Genomic DNA, 20,408 nt, shown 5'->3' on the forward strand with positions numbered 1-20,408 from the left:
AACAGATTTCTTGTGGCTTCGATGTTAGTGACTACAGCACATCTCGCGCTGGGGTGCCCTTGCTTACAGAAGGTACAGATTACAGATTCCTCAGACCGATCAGCAAAGACTGAAGGAGACAAAAACTCTTTGCTTTTTCTTGACCGCACTGAGAAAGGCTTCTTAGGGGTAGGGGATCGGTCGGATTTGTTCCAATCGGCTCGCATCGCTCTTTCGCTTCAATTTCACGGTCAAATGCACTAAAAAACATCCAAGTCCCATTCTGGTTCATCCCCAGTCCTTGAAATTATCAAACGCATATTCGGAAGTAATTTTTCCATCAGAAAGGGAATCAAAAGCTTTCATACGACTCAGAGTTTATTCTCAGGGTTTGCAAAGTTCGAACGTTTGCTTCAACTCGATCATAAAGAAGGCGTAGACGTCTCAAATCATTGTCCGCGCTTACAGCTGATACTTTCACTAATCCCTTCATGTGACGATTGATAATCTGAGTTGGGGTTGCCCAAATCGTCTCTTTAGAGTGAATTTGACTGACTCGTAGTTTTTCTGCTGTTAGCGGTAGCCCTCGAATGGCTCCTGTGGCTGACCCTTCCAAAAAATTTCTCAACTAATTGAATTTGTCAAAATCCGATAAACCAGGGTTCTCACCGACAACAATTACAAACGAGTCCTAGAATGGTTTGAAAGAAATGGGATCACCTTAGAATTTACTTCTTTAGATCAATCTTCGATAGTTTTGCCTTTCCGATTCCCAGACTTTCAGTGAACGAATTAGAATTAGAGAGAGGAATTGACATCACTGTATTTGCGGCCCTTTCCAGTTCAACTGCGTTTATGGTTTCGTCAATTTCCACATCATTTGATAAATAGATTCCCTGAAGTTCCCAGTTTGCTGGATTTCATCCTCGCTATATATGCTCTTCTGTCATTAACGCCAGAATTTCGTCGTCCAGGGCTCCAAGGACATTAAATTTTTCGTAAGAGCAATCCGATAAGTTTTCAATTGATTCGCCAGAGGAGGTTTAAATTCATCGAGTAATGCTTTTTATTATCCAAATGTGCTTCGTAGAGTATAAGTAACGCGCGAGATGAGTACAAATGTCACGCGATATTTGCACTCCAGAAATATCCGCGAAATTCGCCCGCACTGAAATAACAATTTAGCGTGTCGGATAATAAATCTCTTATTAGACATAGTATTTGCAGTATCGATGAGTATTTTTACACGTTGTTTGTATTTTCACGAGTCCGTAAGGCGAGTCAAAATGCAAACAACGAGTAAAAATACTCAGCGATACAACACAACAAAACATGTAATAAGATATAACGTGTGATAAGCAGAAAAAAATCAACTACATTTCATCCCTACAGACCTGTTTCGTGGTTGCCCACTCATCAAGGGATCTTAATGACATAATTGATTTGGTGCGAAAAGTGTCAAGTCAGCTGTTGAGTAAGAGGGCTTTGTTTCTGTGTCGGCAGGAAGAGACGAGTTCGTTACGTTTGTTGAGTGAAGATAGGTCGGGCCGGCAGATGATTAGTAATTTCTCTTTAAGGCATAGGTTGCATCGTTTGCTTGAGCTGTTGTAGGGCAGATGTGAAGATAGAATGCGCCAGGAGATGGAATAGCCGATGCTGTCGTCTTTAAGTGTCCACATGTGTTTACTGAGTTCAGTAGCGTTGCGGTGTTTTGTGTGTCGGAACGATAAGGTGTGGCTCTTGTAGCGGGTCTTGAAGTCGTTTACAGTGAGTCCGATGTATAAATCCGTCGAGTTGTCTTTACGTGTGACGGTAGCTTGGTAGATAATATATTGTTAAAGGCAGTTTCCGTCTAGCGGGCATGAGTACTCCTGTCAGAAGTTGCATTTCCTGCGAGAGGAAATTCTTAAGTGAGTCAAATTTTCGGGTCTCGGCACCATGTAAGAAATCCAAAAGTAAAAGAAAGAGACTAGAATCCTAACTTCGTAGAAATAGTGTCATTGAAATTCACAATAGGTAGTTGAATTAAACTCCTTAAACTTGAAATTCCAAAATGAGGAATTAGACAACAACAACCCAAACTAAACTCCGTACTGAAAATAAGTAAAAAAGACTAAGATACAAGAGCAAAATGTACACGCCAGCCTCTTTTCAATATCAAGGCCAAGCCCAAAGTCCCCGACGCGATAAACCAGTTCACAAAAATCACGTGCGCCAGGCTTGAAAACAAAATAGTGGGGAAGGGAGAGGGGAGAAGCGAAATTGAAAGTCAAAAATGAAAGAATCTTCTACAGAGAGCCTTCGTGAACAGCTGTAGTTTTGCAAATCCCTCTCTGGATTTCCTAAAAGACGTGATATATAGAAACCCATGCGATCTGGAATTGGATTTTTCAATTGAAATCCAGCTTAAGAACGGTTTTCTCAACGTCGTATTCTGTTTTTAGATTCCATGTTTTACCTTAAGGTAACTTCCTTGAATTGTTCTACTATTAAACTTTTTTTGAAACTTGGTATAATTCACATTCATGATATAACAAAATGGGGGTCACCGTGCTTGTTTACACGTCAGCAGGCACTTAGAATGGGATATTTTTACTGGTTGTGCGTTAAAAACTCGAATCTCCTTCATCAGAATTTAGCTTTGGTAACTTGAAAAACACAAAATTATATTTTGAAATTAAAGCTAATTTTATTAAAATAAGCAGTATTGCTTAATTTTAGCTGTTTTTGATCGCCTGGTTGGGGGGATTTTGCACTTTTTCGGGCAGTTCCATTGTTAGCTTGAATCCTCGCCTTGATACACCAAATACGGAACTATTTTCCAAAAAAAATCATGTTCTACGATCAAACCTTTTTCTTCCTCAAATATGTTTTTTATTAGACTGTTTTTAGCAAACACCTGAGAAAAAAAGTAGGTGTCACCCCGCTTGTTTCCTCACAAACTGCCGTGAAAAGTGGACATAGCTTTGAGATCGCAGTCATCTCATGTCTCACGACGCTCCTATCCCCACATTTTCCCTTTCAATATCCTCTTTCCACAGCTTTCTTTCGCTTTCTAAATCTTCCAGACATGATTCCTTTGCCAAGTTTTCAGTTTGGGGCCCTACTTCCCTCTCGCGAGCCTTCAGCGTGGACTCTCAATGTGATGAACTCAACAAATATTTCTGCTGATATTTTTGCATTAACACGCCTGGGGAGACTAAGTTGCTTTTTCAACCTTTGATGAGCCGGATAAGAGCAAATGTAATTCACTGGAATTATCGCTCTCTTACTCCGTAGCTTATCAACTAGAAATTAATCTCTTTACCTATCTGTCTCTTTTTTCTTTTGGTTAAATTCCAAGGAAGGAAAATCTTAGCAATTTTAAAGTGGATGATGATCGACATTATTTTATGCTGCCTTTTATTACCTATTTAATTATATATCTATATTCATTTGGTAGAGTACTTCTGTCAGAATGAAGACCATCGTTAATGTCGGGAGCGGGAAGCTAAATATGAAAGTCATACCAACCTTAAAGCTAGTTCATGACTTGCCCTGTTTCCAGTGGTGCTTGTTAGAAAGTGTCCGTGATCGGTATCTTTGCTACCCAACTGCAAACTCAGTTTACACTAACGCGATAGCTTTCAATTGCCTGGCTTCGACTGCCTTGCTGTGAGCATTTCTCTTTACTTCATCCATACTGGCATATATTTTTTTATGATATTCGATTTATTTAATGGCATGAGAATTACTTTCTTACGAGCACATTTTGCTCTAAGCCTTTTAGGACTCAGTGAGCGTGGAGAAGTCAAGTAATAAGACACTTGAAAACAAATGCGTGTTAAAAATGTTTCTAGTCTCTGGCTAAACAAAGCGCTAAAAAAAAATTACTCTTGTAGACATTCACGATCAAGAGAAAGAGAACATACTTACAAGAGAAAAAGTATAAACCGTTTATATTTACAGCAACACTTTTTCACCAGAAAGTTTCAGTGGAAAGTTTAACTTACCACTCCATACATTTTTCCAGTAAAATGAGCTTATCAAAGACACTTGATAGAAAACTTGCTGAAGAAAAACTGTGCTTAAATCCTTAAGCATTGTACTGCCAAGTCATCTTGAACGCTTTTTTCAACTCATCATTAAACTACAGGTGCACTCTTCAGAAATTTCCTTGTGAAAGTCCTTTCAGGTCAAAAGCTCAGTTATAATCGGCACCTATTCTACCCTGAGAGGTTTGCAAGAGAAAACGTATGGAGGACAAAGCGTGACAGAACCAAATGATAGTTGTAAAAAAGATCTCCCTTCGTTGTTCGTTAGAAATTTGTCACAAATGGCATCATGATGCTTAACTACTCAGATGGAAAACCCTGACATGGAGCAATCTTACACATTCAAAAGACCTCCTTCGAAATATAGCGAGACTTAAAAGTCATGTTACCTCTCTCAATATCGGTCATGATCATAAAGTATGGCAACAAATCGATTATATCAATGAACGGATCCTTCAGTTTTCGCAAAAATTTCTGGGATCGCCACAGGTCAAACATTGTAAGCTGCTAGGAGACATTTGGCGAAAGGTTGCTTTGACGTTAAAAAAGAGCGATTTTATAGGTAGATAATAATAATAACAATAAATTAAAACCTCTCTGGCGCTGGAATCATACGAAGATGTTCTCTTGCGCTTTGCAATCTTACAATCAGTAATGATATTATAATTGCGCTTTACAATCAGCAATTATATTATGGTAATTAAAATTAAAATATAACTCATAAAACTAGGTGAGTTCAGAACTAGATACAGCTATTTTAAATCTCTAAGCCTCTTGGAATGGGTGAGTTTTAAGAAGTCTTTTGAAAGATTGTACATTATCTGCACAACGGACCGACGATAATTTATTTCATAGAGTTGGTGTAGCTGAGGTAAGAGATCAAAGGGTTTTAACGGTTTTTTATCATAAATGGATTAAGATAACCTGATACGAGGGAAATTTAAGTTTTTTTTCGAATAAGCACGAAATATGTTATAAAACATACCAGTAAACTTCTCTCCTTGCGTAAGGTTTATCGGGTGAGATTATCATCGCGTAGTGGTCTCGAAGTATTACAAACTCAGCCATACATCGCTAGGAAATTACTCAATAAAGTCTTATCAGTTATATTTATGTGTCTTAAGCCTGTTTTCGTACTTCTTAACATTTCCAATAAACAATTTACGGCGTCTGACAATATACCTCTTCTAAGGAGAAAAGTCGTTGTCACCGGAAGTGGAAGTTGTTTTATCAAGCTGTTGCTCCGCTTTGGAGGGATAAAATAAGCGAAGAAAAACATGAGAAAATTCCTAGATCAAGTGATACTTTGTTTGAGAAAAATCTAAGGTTTTTGATTGGCCACTCTTTTCTTCGAACTCCTCAGGGGATCTTATCAGGGACATTAAGATAATGGGAACTCGAGCAGAAGCTGTGGACATTTATTTAGTTGTGCATCGCTCCTTAAGCGGACCAAGCTAGTTGAATCGCAAGATTTCTTTCAAAATCAAGATATGCGGTTATAACTAGAAAAATTAAAAGATCGTCTCTTGATTCGATTGTCTTTGAAACTCTAAAAGAAGCATTTTGCTTGAAATTCATGCTCACCTTTTCAATTTTGAGTGCGGAACATTACTCGCAGGATAAGTTAAGTTAATACCATATTAAAACAAAGAATTATTTGACGCGCTTAAAGAAACGGTAGTGACAATAATAATGATGGTGAAGATGGAAACAAAGTTTATAAAAGTGATTGGCTAGCAATGAGACGTTGACAGGACTTGCGACGCGAAGCTACAGAGATCTTACACAGAACACAGATGCACTCACGCATAGGTTGGTGATTAGTGACTGTGGTGCACATTTTAGTAATATGACAATAAATACTTTGCGGTTGGCTCAATGAATGCAAGACTCTCTGTGAAACTGTGCTATTGTCTCCCTTATAAAAAAATTTCAATCCTGCTTTTAGGCTGAGCCACCAATATTGCGGAATCGTATCTTAGACTTACAACAGAAAGTAACACCAGCGGATAGGAAGTATCACTACTAGCTACTTCCTCCGAATTGCATGATACATATACTCTGTAGTCCATTGCCGGTTAAGCAGGGGATCGCTGCAGGTTACCAGTAACACTGGACTTCATCAAGGTCAGTGAAAAGGCCTGGTACAGACCCAGAACTTCCTAAACTACCTCCAGTCACCTCACACGGCCCGAATGCATCTGAAAATTCATCAACGAGACAGAAAAAAGCCCTGTAGCCAGCCAAGCTATTTAAGTGGCTGAGCCTAGCTATAAGGGTGAAGAGAGTGTGAGGGGGACAAAGAAACATTATTTAGATTTATCTTTTAATGCTTAGCTGTTGTTGAAGTGAGGGTGGTAGAGATAAACTGTAGTTTTCACCCTTTCGACCAACATCATTATCAGAGTGAAAGTATTTAGGCTCTTATAGAAAAGGAGGAAAAGGTCACACGACGGCTTCTCAAGATCGAACGGACACTGCAGAGAAATCTCAAGCTCAACGACTCATTCAGAATAGCTTTAAGTGCCATTCCTCTATCCCCTTCCCAGTCCTCGTCGGGCAAGAACTTGTACATTCCAATCTAAGAAGTTTTTGTTAATCAAATTTTTAAACCTGAAGAAAAAGAAAGCTTTCTCAACTGCTGTAATGTCATAATGAAGAGGTGGCCCTTTACCTTAGACCAGACGTAAAATATCAAACTAGACGATAAAATCTTCCCTCCCCTGTATTATTTGCCCCTCGGCTATCTAACCATGGGAATACCTACACATTGCGTCTCTACATCTTTCATCAAAGAGTTTTAAAAGTATAAAAGAGCGGATTTCAAATCGTCCAAAATATATGACTGGTTTATACGGATTTTACCAATATTTCTTAAGATATGAGCAGTTGATCTACCAGCAGGTAAGTCGGAGTTTCCATTCGATCGATACTTTTACGTGTTTACCTTATACGTTTGTGACAGCTCATCAGTTGCTACCACAGAAGAAGTCTTCAACCAGGTTATAAGTTATTTTAATTGTAAACTGACTTGTAATCCGTAGTTAATCAATTTTTATTATATATATGCAGCTTCAATCAAAAAACTTTCTTTTTTTAACTTAGAAGTATTTTCAATTTTTTTTCCAAGGTACTCGTACTCTCAGGGTTTCTGCCATCTCAGAGAAGACAGAGTATGTCTCTAGTTAGGAAGACAGTTACAGTTAACTTACGTGAGGTGTGACTTGTGCGCACGTGTTGAGGGAGATTTATAAGCACGTGAATGTCTGTGTGCAACATTTTAACGTGTTACCCTTTCGCGATTCGCGTTAGGGTTATAGTGAAAGGTTATTGGCAACCAGCAGGTTAAAAATGCTTTATCTGTTCTCACACTGAAAGATTTGTGTTGTTTGAAGAGGCGTTCAAAAGCAGTGGTGCCAAAACTTGATCAATGATGCACGCGCTTCCATGAGTAGGAATCGGTTGTTGTCATTTTTCAATACATGCATTGGCTGAAAGCACGTCAATAAAAGCCAAACAATGCGGATATTGGGTGGGAACTCATTTTCTCTGTCAACTTTCATACTTACCACTACTCTTTGACAATTTACTGGCTGACGATGTTATAGCTTCGTAGCGCTACTCACTTAGTAAGTAAGAAGATAAGTGAGTAACTTTATTTAATGTGGGTGACACATACATATCAGTGACAGAACTAATGAGCTGATGACCCAGTGGCCTTCAAATAAAACGAAACAAAAACATGTATCAAATAATAAATATAGAAGTAAATTCAAAATGTAGAAATAGGTCGATTTAAAAATGTGAAAATGTAAAATATGAAAAGGTATCACAATAGTTGAAATAAAAATAAAGAATTATTAGTCATTATTTACTTAGAATAGCGAATACCTAGTGTGTTGAAACACATAGATATCTATAATCAAATGATTTGGAAAACATTAAATCAACTTCCTATTTACTTAGGATGTCCTTCTTTAATGATGCTTTGGAGAATCTAAGTGCTCTAGGAGAGGAATTCCATTCCTTAATTGAACGCACGGTAAAACTTCGGCCATCCTCAGTAACATTCTTATATATCGGGCACCTTAGATTTAACTTGCTATATCGAGTGTTCCTATTATGAATAACTGAGTTTGTTTTCAAAATATCGTTCATATATTTAGGAGTGTTCTTCTTTATTCTATTATAAAGCAGTGAGCTTCTGTTGATGTACGAGTCTTGGTAGAATGGGATCCAATTTAGGGTTTTAAATGGTTCCATGGATCTTGCTTTGGGAGGCGGATCCAGAATTACCCTTGCTGCTCTCTTTTGATGTCTTAAAATTTTGTCTTGATTAGCCTTGTTTGTAGATGATCAGACATTTGATCCATATTAAGAGTGGGTTTCATTACTGCGATAGAATACGTTTCCCGCTGTGGACGAGTTAAAAGGGGGCTGAGTTGCTTTAGAAGCCCAATTTTCTCAGATAGCTTTTTACATAAAGTACCAGTAAGTGCATCAGAGTTCAAATCCTTGTCAATTTCAACACCCGGGAGTTTATGAGTCCTAACTTGCTCGATCTCGGTATAATTTTTGTGGATATCAGGACTTCCTTCTGCTATCTACGCATTTTAGCAGATCCACATGGAATTTGCGCACTACAAATGCTGTGTAATTATTATTATTATGCCCGACCGGTTCCTTACACGCTTGTCAGTCGATAACATGGATTTGTTTTGTTTCATTGAGGTACATTTCTTTTCTTCTAGCTAAATTTCCAATGTTTTCTTTTTCCTCTGAGATATACTTTTCCATTAATGATTTCTCATTATTCCAGGTTGTACCATATGAAAGGGTTGCGTTATCCGCGCAAATATCAAAGTTAGAATTACTAACATAGAGTTGCAAGTCATTAACAAAAAGCAAGAACAATATAGGTCCAACAATTGAACCCTGGGGTACTCCTTGTTTAACTGACATAAGAGAGGAAATAGTGCTATTAACCTTAACAGACTGACTCAGATACGATTCAAACCACTTGACAGTTCGAACAGTTCGGTTGTATATTCCAATCTTATCTAATGGAACTTTATGGCTTACCAGGTCAAAGGCCTTTTTGAAGTCAATGAAAGATAAGGCCTGATACTTTATCAGTATCCACGTCAAACAGAAATTTGTCAATGAGCTTGATGAGAGCAGTCTCCGTCGGGTGATTTGGTCGGAATCCTGACTGCACTCGGAAAATCAAGCCATTCTCTTGTAAGTAAACAAGTAAAGAGTTTGCAGCGTGCCTTTCGATAACCGTATAAATAACTGAAAGGACCAAGATTGGCCCGTAATCGTTGCAATCACCCCGAGGTCCACCTTTATACTTAGGTCCTTCGTGCAAAGATAAAAAAGCAACAATAACAACAACAAACAAAAGGGAAAATAGGGAAAAAAGCGATTCGAGGAGTCTGGCAACGGCGTGAGCGCGTGCGTTGGTGCCAGGATCATACTCAACTGATGCATGCTTGCGTATGCTGCATTCCCTCCTTCCGTTTCGTTTGTTGTAAAAAATCAAACAGCGAAAAAACAAACTAGAGTCCGAACTCCGCAAAAGATATGTAATTAAAATGATCGCAACACTCGGTTTGAATAAAACCCTTTCACTTCGTAAAAATTCCGAACTCAGGGATTTAAAATAAGTGCGAGTTAAAACTCAAAGACAACAACCGAACGTAGACTCGTTGACTGGTCTCAACTCTTAGCTAGATAAACTGCTTCCGCGTACGCAACTTCTGACCCATCTCCAAAACCGTCTAATTGAATTGAAATTATGCTCTCGTCTGAAAGATAACATATTTGAATCTGGATACATTCGCCTTTGACAGATCCGATAACCATTGCGAGTACCTCAAAAAAAGTCCCTCATCGAGAGGGGCATCAAATCCTAATCTTTTCCTGAAGTAATTTGTGGTAATCTTTACATCTACATTTAGTTAAAGAGATACATTTGTTTTTAGACAGATAGTTAAATATTCCATTCCTCTAACATATTTCTGTTTTTCTCTTCAAATAGTTTGGGATTACAGCAATAAGTTGAAAATATTTTAAATAGTTTACTTCAACATTATATTTCCTTTGAAAATTTTCTAGAGATAAGAACTTACCGTCTCTATTTAGTAAGTCCTGTGTGAAATAAATTCCTTTTTCAAACAAATATATACAGAAAATAGATTTGCTGTCTATTGTAATTTCTTTATAGTTCTAAAGAATAAATTCACTAATGTACACATCAGGATAACCCCTGCGTAATTCCTTGAAATAGTCTAACATCTCGCTATAAAAAAAGAGGCATTTTCTTGTCAAAGTGCTTGGAGTTGTAATTACATTTCAGTAGGAAAGATAATCCTCCATATTTGTTAAAATAACTATTAGGAATAGCTTGCCAGGTCTCATTTGTGAAATTTGGAAACCTGCCTAACCAGCTCAAGTATAGTGATTTTCCCACAGTGTGGACATTTAGGAAGTTCACACCACCATGAGAGAGAATGGCTGACATATTACTGCTCTTTTTACTTCATCATCTTTTTTATTTTTCCACAATAATTCCTCAGCTGCAACTAAATTCATTGGCAAAATTGGGTCCTCCACTAATTTCTTTCCATTAGCTTACTAATGACAACATTATCTGTGCTTATCTCTGACAGTCGTGTTTTGTTTATTATTGTCCTTCAACAACCTGACTAAAAAAACATCATGCTTCCTCTACATTTTTTATTTGAGCTTACTAAATGTACCTTTCAAACAGCCTGAGGAAAAACATGTATGACTTGAACATAATTTCTCCCCAATTTTCTAAATGCGAAAATTAAGGAATAATGGGGGTATTAGTTTCTCAGTAAAGAAACTGTGGTGCTGCGTCAGTGGGGGTTACCAAGGTAATTTGGTTTTATAAACTAAGTTGAAATTGTAAATTGGCCACTGTAAAAGAGTTAAAGAAGCTAACGTTTGGAGCGTTAGCCCTTCGTCATACCAAATGGAGGATATGTGGGTTGTGTGTGTCATGTGCAGAAAGTGGAGCTACGCTATTGGTGGGAACATGGTGACGAGAAAAACAAGAATGAATTAATGGAATGGAAAAGGTTCGTTGATAATATTTCAACTGAGGCATCAGTACCTTTTCAGTAGAGTTATTTCAGTCCTACTTAATCAGACCTGACCTTGATTTACATTTGTGTGAGACATTTAAAGTATACTTGTACCCTACATCAACAACAAAGAAAATGATTTTCACTTAAACAGTATACTTAAAGTGTACTTCAAAAATGGTACTGCAGTTGTACTTAGCCATGTGCAGTACTATTGAAGGGTTATTGAAGTATGATTGCAGTATAACTACTATTGATGCAGAGTGCAATACGCTTGTCGTATACTTGAAGTATACTTCAAGGTTATCTTTTTTGGTAAGGGATGCGGTCCGAATTTTCCTTCTGTGACGTTTGTAGTGCTGACTGTCGATCAATAAGTTGGGCGCGGTAGTGACTCACTTGAACGACAGAAACAGTGTCACCACGTTTTTCAAAAAACTGAATTGAAAAGGAGCTACAAGTACTCCGCTCTGGTATAACTGACCCAAACTGAATGCAGAGTAGATTGAGCTAACAAGCGAAGCATTGTTTCACTCTTTGAGCATAATTATAAGTTTAGATAATTTAGGTAAGCAAAAATTTTCGACTTGGTTCAGGTGAACTAGGAATTTTTTTTTCTTGCGAAAAAATCTATCATCTGTTTAGTGAGACAAGAGTGTCTGGTGCATTATTCTCACACATTTTCAACATGGTAGTCCTACCATGTGCTTGGAGCGTCTCGAAGTGAAAAGTTGAAGTCCATTTTTTTTCTGTAATGCCATGCGGCACTTCTTTAATGCTATGAAAAAACTTAGAATTGAAAACTAGAAAACTGAGAATTGAAAGATTAACCTTGACTTTTTGATATACAATTTCTATTTTTGTATTTTATGTAAGAATGAGAGGACCTTTTGTCGAGGGTGTAGATCACCATGAATCGCACCACTTTTTCTGATTTATATTTTTACTATTCCATGCTTCCACCGGACAAGAGGTACGCCTAATTATTTCCTTACATAGGACTTTCATGGAATCCATCAAAACTCCCCTATTTATCCGAAAACTGCTTTTGAGGTTGAACAATTTTTGTTTTACGAAGTTATGTGCTCGCGCCAAGTCGGTTACAGAGCCTTACGGTTCGGAGAAACTGTGATAGATTTGACTGAAAATTGTTAATCCCCGACTTAACATAAACAGCAATGAGCAAAACGATTGCAGGAAAGCGTAGCTTTCCACCTCTATTGTTGATGCATTTCATTCAGCCAAATTTGTGTGACATCAACAAATATATTCCATGTGGCCATGCATTTGCCAGATCACACATGACGTCATAATGTAGAAGTTGCGCCACCGAATGAGTAACCGGTATTCTTATTGCATTTTGCCTTCTACTATGATCTCTTACTTCTCAAGGTTATTAATAACTCATCAAGTTACAAACCAATTACACTACGCAAATTTGGCCACATGTGTGCATTTAGAAACCCTAATTAAACACTGAACAGAGGCTTTTCCACTATACTTTGATGAAATATCAAACCCTAGAGCTTGATAAAATGTCAAACCCCAATTCCCCGTGAGATGCCAAAATCAGTCAGAAGAGTTTCATTGTTCTTGGCTAATAATGCACGATTGAGAAGCAATTTCAAAAACTCGTGCTTCGTGTTTCAAAGCACGAGGCCTACGGCCTCGTGCTTTCATCCGTTTTCTCGTGTTTGGAAACCCCGATGAAACACTCGCACTCGTTTTTGAAATATTACTTAACAGACACGAGCTAAAGTGGAACCTGTTTTTTCAGTCTGTACTGAAAAGCCAGTTGTTGTTTGTGGCGACGTCATCTACGCCTCAGTCCTGTAATAGGTCACTAGTTATAACCAATCAACATGCAGGAGATCAATCTGATATAATGATATTATCATCAACTGGGTAAGGCTATTTCCTTTGTAGTGAACGTTTCCAGCTTTAGGCTAAGAAAGCTCTTCCACAATGCCTTTGATCAAAGACTCGTCTCAGAAATAAAATGAATTTCCTGTTATTTCAGGAAATGTGACAGATCAGCTGCTTTAAAGTGAGTGAAGTCACCTTGCACAATAAAGCATGGTTTCCAACTTATTAGGCACCAAAGAATATCGCGGGACTGACGCTCCTTCTGTAGACTTTCCAATTAGGAGTTCTTATCGAAGACATAGAGACAGGTTGACTCTATACACAAGCAACAGCAAAGAAAGCTATGCTTTCTTCCAAATCTCAGCGAATCAGTAGGTTCTTGTGACCGTGGCGTCAGTAGACGTGCGAGGAGAGAAAAGTTATGCTTGCAAAAGCGTATAAAAGGTCTTGGGAATTTCTCTGAGGACTTCTACGGCCAATAGCATTTCAGTCACGAGAGTGCGGAGTTATCCGATTTACTAATTCGACGTGCGGCGGCCTTTACGCAAATGAGAATAGACTGCTTATTTCAGTCTATAATTATCTAGGTGATGCTAAGTCGGTCAACTTCCTCCGTTTTCTAAATGTCAAAATTAAGGAATAAAAGGGGTAAGTTTCCAAAGAAACTGTGGTGCTGCGTCGGTTGGTGTAACATGGTAATTTGGTTTTATCAACTAAGTTGAAATTGTAAATTGGCCACCACCGTAAAAGAGTTAAACAGCTGACGTTTGGAGCGTTAGCCCTTCCTTAGAGCGAATGGGAGAATCGTGTGTTGTGTGTGTTTATATGCAGAAAGTGGAGCTTAAACGCTGGGTGGGAACCGGGTGACGAGAAAAAGAAGAATGAATTAGTAGAAATGAACAGCGTTCATTGACACTGCTTAGAATGATTATAGGTAGATAAAGTGTCTGGCGACTGGTTTTGATGTGTCCTTGTCATTCCTTTCTATGTCGCGAAGGTGTTCTCGGAATCAAATAGTTTGATGACAGCAGTCAGAAGACAAGAATGCTATCTATTCTTTTTAAAGGAAGTAAAACTGAGTCGTATCTGTCTTCGCTTTTTAAAAATATATCTTTTGAACGTTATTATTGTGTCTTGAGATCTCAAGAAAATAAAAAACACAATCAAAAGGTAAGAAATGGCCATTTTCTAAATAAACTCAGTAATCTTGCCACAAACCAACAACTCGCAATCACCACGTCAAGTGGTTCACAAGCAGCTGCTGCTCTGGCCATTTAAAAAAAAGAGATCGTTATTTGCATCAGTTAAAATACAGCATTTGTAGCATCTAATTGTCCAGGAAGATCATAATTGCCATTACAAAGCGTGGTCAATGTTGTTGTTTCATAATGATGTACTTCTTACTGGCTGAGATAAAATTGTATGGTTTTTCTTGTTTTAATTATAACAAAGCTGGAAGCCTCAAGCTAAAAGTCTGAACTCCTTTTTTGTTACATTCCAGCTTACTTTGTTCAAGTTGTTAAGCTTTATTTGAATTCTGTTCCAAATGTAATAAGATGAATTCAATTTCTCAAATGTAAAACATATTTTGATGAGTGCTGCCACAGCTTGTATCAAAGTGTTTCTGTACTGGTAAATTTAAGCTCCCTTAGATATATACATTGTGTTTGTAAGGCCCTTTATTTATAAGCCCTCCTAAAACCCCTTACAAAGTTGTATATGCTCGTACTATTAATTAAACCAGCAGTCTTATACTGTTACACTGAGTATTTATGGTATTGTTTTCAGCAAAGTACTTGTGCATTTTGGTATCAAAAGTCACTATAATGTGAATAAAACTAATCTACAGTACATGTACATTAGCATCAATGTTATCCAAGGAAAAAAAAAAAACCACGGTCACTTATAAAACAACATTGAAGAATGAAGTAGGGGTCAAAATGGTGTGACATATACATGCTGTACAGTTATACACAGGCTAATAGACAAACACCAAGCTTGCATTTAGCTGTTATCTCAACTTAGTTTCTCTGTCCACAATTTTAGATTACTTTAGCAGTAACACCATATCTAATAGTGTTTTGTCTCCTTTATTTTTTACAATACATGTTAATTTTGCTGGTTGACCTTCTGATGGAAACTCTTATCACTGTTAAAATTCTCATGTGTTGGTGTCATGGCAACCACATAATTATTATAGAACACAAAGTTGTTTTGTGTAATTTGGACCTTATCAAAATACAATTTTAAAAGTAAAATTCATGATTTGCTCCTCTAGAGACTCGAAAAATATGACGATTATATTGATTTGTCTACTTTAATAGCACAACTATAAGACCCCAGCTTGTTCTGTTTTCTTGCCTTATCTTAAATGTATTAATGTAGTTGCAGGGCAGGAAACTTGGCCCGTCCGAACGTCCGAGACGGGTAACTTTTCCATTCGGACAAGGAAAAAGATGATCGAAGTTGTGCGATTGGACAAGTAAGGCCTAGCTTATACGTCGCGCTACAGTCGAATTTATTTCAAGGTCCCACAAGCAATTAAATTTGACGATAGCGCGACGTCTAAAACGAATTAAATTCGTCTGGTAAATTAAATTCGTCCTTGACGTTTTATCCGTCTTGGTAAGACGGATAAAATAGCAATAACACGTCTTCAGTTTTAACGTCCCATTAGCGCCGCGTCGAATGAAATGCATACATTTTCGTAATGTATTTCAATTTATTTTGGCGAGCCCGCAGCGACCCGAGGCACTGCATTTGGGAAGAGAATTAAATTCGATCGTATTGATTTCGACGCATAAAACCACGCCACGGTTTACGTCGAAGGAACGACGAATTTAATGGAATTAAATTGATCTGAATTAAATTCCACTGAAGCGACGTATAAACTAGGCCTAAGTTGTAGAGCTCTAACGTTGCCTGACTTTGGATAAATAATAAATCATTTTTTCCCATATTTTACAACTAAGAGCCTAAGAAATAAACTTTCTTTTCTGTTTGTGCAAGTTGTGTATTTGATTTCTTCGCTCAGCGTCGCCATTGATTTCCACTTAACTGGTGCATTGTTGAACTGATAAAAAAGGATTTTGAAACCCTAAATCGATGTTGCCGATTTTTTGGGACAAGTAGTTTTGTGGTCCGGACAAGTAAAATACACACTACACTTGTCCAAAGGGACAAGTGAATTGAAAAGAAAGTTTCCTTCCCTGAGGTGTAATTTGTCTAGAATTTTGAATCTCTTCTCTGTAAATCTTTTTTATTTCATATTTTTTAATATATGTATTAAACACTGCCCGCCTTGACAAGCCTTTGCTGACTGCAGGCAGAGCATATTTCTTGTAATATTGTACTGTGTCATTAAACTGTCATCAAAACTGTCACCTTACTGGATCAGGCATCTGCGGCAAAGTCAAACAATAAGCATTTTTCCTTATGATTCTCTAGAGTTAGGCAAGCAACTGTGGCGAGTTTTGAAAAGTTTAGAAGAAGTCTTGAGCATTAATTTACCCTCTGTTAGATCTATGACGAGGGAATATCGCTGAAATAGTCGACATTTTAAAATTTGCTACCATTACTCTGTCAGATGTTTGTTTTTGAGGGCATTATTTTGTGATTAAGATCCTTAAAACCCATCGATTAAAGTCAAATGAGAACTATCTATTGTTGATGACTTTGATTTAATCCAGCTCCCTGGCAGTTTTTAAATTTGCTTTTTTTTTTCTCTAATTGCCACATTGTTGGTCTTGGTCAGGCGGGCCAACTCGAGACGCTGGAAAAATGAGCCTTACAACTAACCCTTTTTGTCCGCATCTCCTTAAAGTAAATTCTCATAGAAATTAGGCAAGACTAAGACATGAAAAGCTTTCTACGGGGCAGGTAATACTTACATTTGTATATCTGTAAGTAGTTAGCAATCGCTAAGGCCATTAGCATAAACTATGATTCTGTTAAGGCTCGCATATGATCGTCTTTGTCGCAGGGATTAGTAAAATTATCATATGACCCGTCTGGCCCCGCTCGCGCAATCCCATAGAAAAGTGTACCAAAAGCTGACGTGTGCAGGGCTGGACGGGTTGACGTGAGCCGGTCGGGAAAAAGCCATCCGGCTCTGGTTCTCTTGTACGCCTTTATTGCACAAAAAAACAAACATTCTTCGCATTTGTTGCAAAAAAAAAAAAAAAAAACAGTGACAACAGTGAACAAAAAAAAGAGGAAATAAGTAATGTTTTCGATGAATTGTGAGTTTCTTGTTCTGACTTGAGAAAATGAATGAAAAGTTTTTTTTTTTTATTGTAGAATCGTTTTTGTGGTATTTCGCGCGCGCCAATCTATGGCGTTCCATTTAAGTCAAAACAAACTTTTCAAATTTTCAAAACTTATAGTCTGAGCGTATGTGGAGAGATGTATGCGGGCCATGCGTAAACTTCACTTGATAGTGGATGAAATTTTGACTTCAAGATTCACTTAAAGATGAATCTTCTCCGATTCTGTCCATAGGTTTATTAGCTGGAATATTTATAGTGGCAACAGGCTATATTTGGCTAAGGAGAACAAGTGTTATATTCCTGGTGTTGGGTTCTGAATTTTCTGGTTTAAATGCTATTGGTTACGCCATCGATCATTTAGAGATTACCCCACCCTTTGCATCAGCTCCTGGATTTATAACCCAGTAAGTAGACATGTATAAGAGGGACCTCAAGGAACCAACCACGCATGCTTTGTTTCGAGACTGAACCTGCACTTTTTCTGCCCTGTACATTCGACTGTTTACAGTGGTAGTCCATTCCGCAGGCTTAAAGGCTGTAATTGTTTTTCTCAATTAGATACAAGAAGATTGGAGGATAGTGTTTTGGAACACACTTGTTATGTTAACGCCGTAATTTTCTACACACAGCCTTGTTTAGGAGAACGCCAGCCATGGGCATCACCTACTACGCAGGAAGATATAGACAAAGAGGAATAAGACTCCGAGGACTCACACAGAATGATACAGTGCTACAGTAGAAACTACGTGGCAAGGTCCAATGGTTACATGTTCCAGTATCACGGTGGCAAGTTGGTTCTAGTCCTTGCTCTTTTGTTCCGTTTAATTAGTGCGAAGCAAAGAGCGAAGGAATACTTACCAAGGTGTGGCTCATAGTGAGACGCAATAATTCTACTTCATCATCCGACCGAGGCTAGGAGTATGGCAGTTTGAAGAGCGTGATCAACAATTATGACTTTTTAGACGATCAGTATCATCTTCGATGTCGACCTTAATTAAGAAAAAATATGAACATTTGGCTTCTATGAACAAACGTAAGATAAGTTTAAACTGAAGAATAAATCTATAATCATTCTACTACTTTGCAGTATTTCTTTACATAGCGGTCCACATGTTCTGATCTGGGAGAGAATAGGGGAAAGCGAACTGACACTGCTGTCAAGAACCGTATTATCTTTAGCTGGGCTTCCGGAATCTTTCGTCTCCAGGCTGCAAATGACGTGACTATGATTGTTACCTCTCGAAAAAAAGGATAACAGGCGGACAGTGATGTCCAAGATCTGTTCAGATAGTTAATCCATCATACAATTTTGCTTGAACACGATTGGTTTAAACGTGAGCGAATATGCACCAGCTAAGAAAGGAACTTATCAAACGTATTTGCTTCGTTGGGTTTTATTTTGAATGTTACATTATTTAGTCTCTGTTACTTAGAACTTGTCTCCTTCATCGGTGATAAAGTGTTAATAAATAGTATTTCGCAAGAGAAAATACCCTTCGCGTTACAATACGCTGCGGCTAGTTAAAACTCTGTTAATAATAATACTTGTCAGCAAGCCGACCAGATCTTTGTTTTGTACGTGGGAAGGGGAAGGGAGGGCGAAAGGGCAGATAGAAAATAGAAGATGCAGAGAACCCATTGATGTCGTAACGATTCTGTCTCAACGATTCTGTTCCGTTTTATTTATCAATTTTTTTCATGTAATTCTCATTGTGCCTGAAAACGATAACCGTACTAAAGTAGCAGAGTTGTGTCCTATGCATTTTCCACATGTCAGAACTGATTGCACAGATCCTATCTCACCCCCCTGCCCCCAAACACACAAAGAGTCTGCTTGAAGAACTATTTTCAAACTGTGCATGTTCTTGTAACAGGCATCAGGACCAGGGACTTTTCAGCTGCCCCTTTCCTCCGCGGACAATCGTGGAAAATGCACGGGATTGACTTAAGAACCGAATTACGAAGTAAACCAATATCTTGCTTTCTCGGGATTGACAGCAACATCTCGGTAATACCAATATAACAACTATTATCATCACGAAAACTCTCGAACAGTTTTGTATCCTTAATCAAGAGTCAGGTTTTCTGCTTTGCATAGTCTGTCCTGAGAACGTGACAGTCAACTATTGGGGTCAACGTACAGTTAATATTACGGTATATTCATCAGTATCGCTTGAGCATGGAGCACAAGAACGGAAACAAGGTATCAAGACTGCGTTAAGTCGAACGCAAAGCCAACCAAACAGTTTGAAATATTCCTATTTTCTTAAAAATGGGGTTCCGCTTTTAGCTATCCACAGAGAAAAAAGTTCCTTGTCAGTGATATTTTTACAGTGTCTAGCAATAAGATATATATATCTTATTAGACGTTTTGTTGTGTATTATTGCTGAGTATTTTTACGAGTTGTGCCGTATTTAGTAAAAATACTCAGCGATACTACACAACCAAACGTCTAATGAGTTATTTATTATCCAACCCGCCAAACTGTTACTTCAGGAGGCGGGACGGAATTGATGCGTTGTCGTGTTCCTGTTTCTATTTTCTTCAATAAATGAAAACGTTTCCTGGTCGTCTAGCTTTTTTTTCTTCGTTCGATTCAACTAATAAACTTAAATCTATATTTGCCATCCCATTCCGACTCTTCGTCGTCAGTAATATGATTCAAATTGTCCGCCATCTTTTTTCCCGTAACTTTAATCCAATTCTTCGCTTGCGCGATGCGAGAAAACCTGTCTAACCGGCTTTCTGGAGTACAAATACCGCGTGATATTTGTACTCGTCTTTGGCGTCATTTGTCCTCTACGAATTCTATTTGGATAACAAAAACGGATAACTGAGATACAAGCATGAGAGCAATAGTTTAATTAATTCAACATAATAATACGTTGTTGGGCGGGACGTTTCAAAACATACGCTCATCAAAAGCATAACATTGACTCGTATAACGAGTACTGTGCGCAAACTGAAGCACACGTTTAGCATTACGTAATTATTTCTGTATTACTTCGCTGTCGCCATTATCCGAAGTCATTTCTTCGTCAATAGAATCCTGAGGAGTGCCTTCAATCGGGAGGGTCTCGTGAAGATATTTGAGCAGGCCTCCATCAGCAAAGTCATCCACTGTGTGTCCCTGGCCAGTCATTAC

The 20,408-nt window shown here is 38.0% G+C and overlaps 1 pseudogene; it reads right to left on the reverse strand.

The window, feature by feature from the left end:
* Nucleotides 1-162: 162 nt before the first annotated feature.
* LOC148742632 (uncharacterized) lies at nucleotides 163-20,405 on the reverse strand (annotated as a pseudogene).
* Nucleotides 20,406-20,408: the final 3 nt, after the last annotated feature.

The sequence above is a fragment of the Stylophora pistillata genome, chromosome 1 (assembly GCF_964205215.1).
Source record: "Stylophora pistillata chromosome 1, jaStyPist1.2, whole genome shotgun sequence".
Lineage (NCBI taxonomy): Eukaryota > Metazoa > Cnidaria > Anthozoa > Scleractinia > Pocilloporidae > Stylophora > Stylophora pistillata.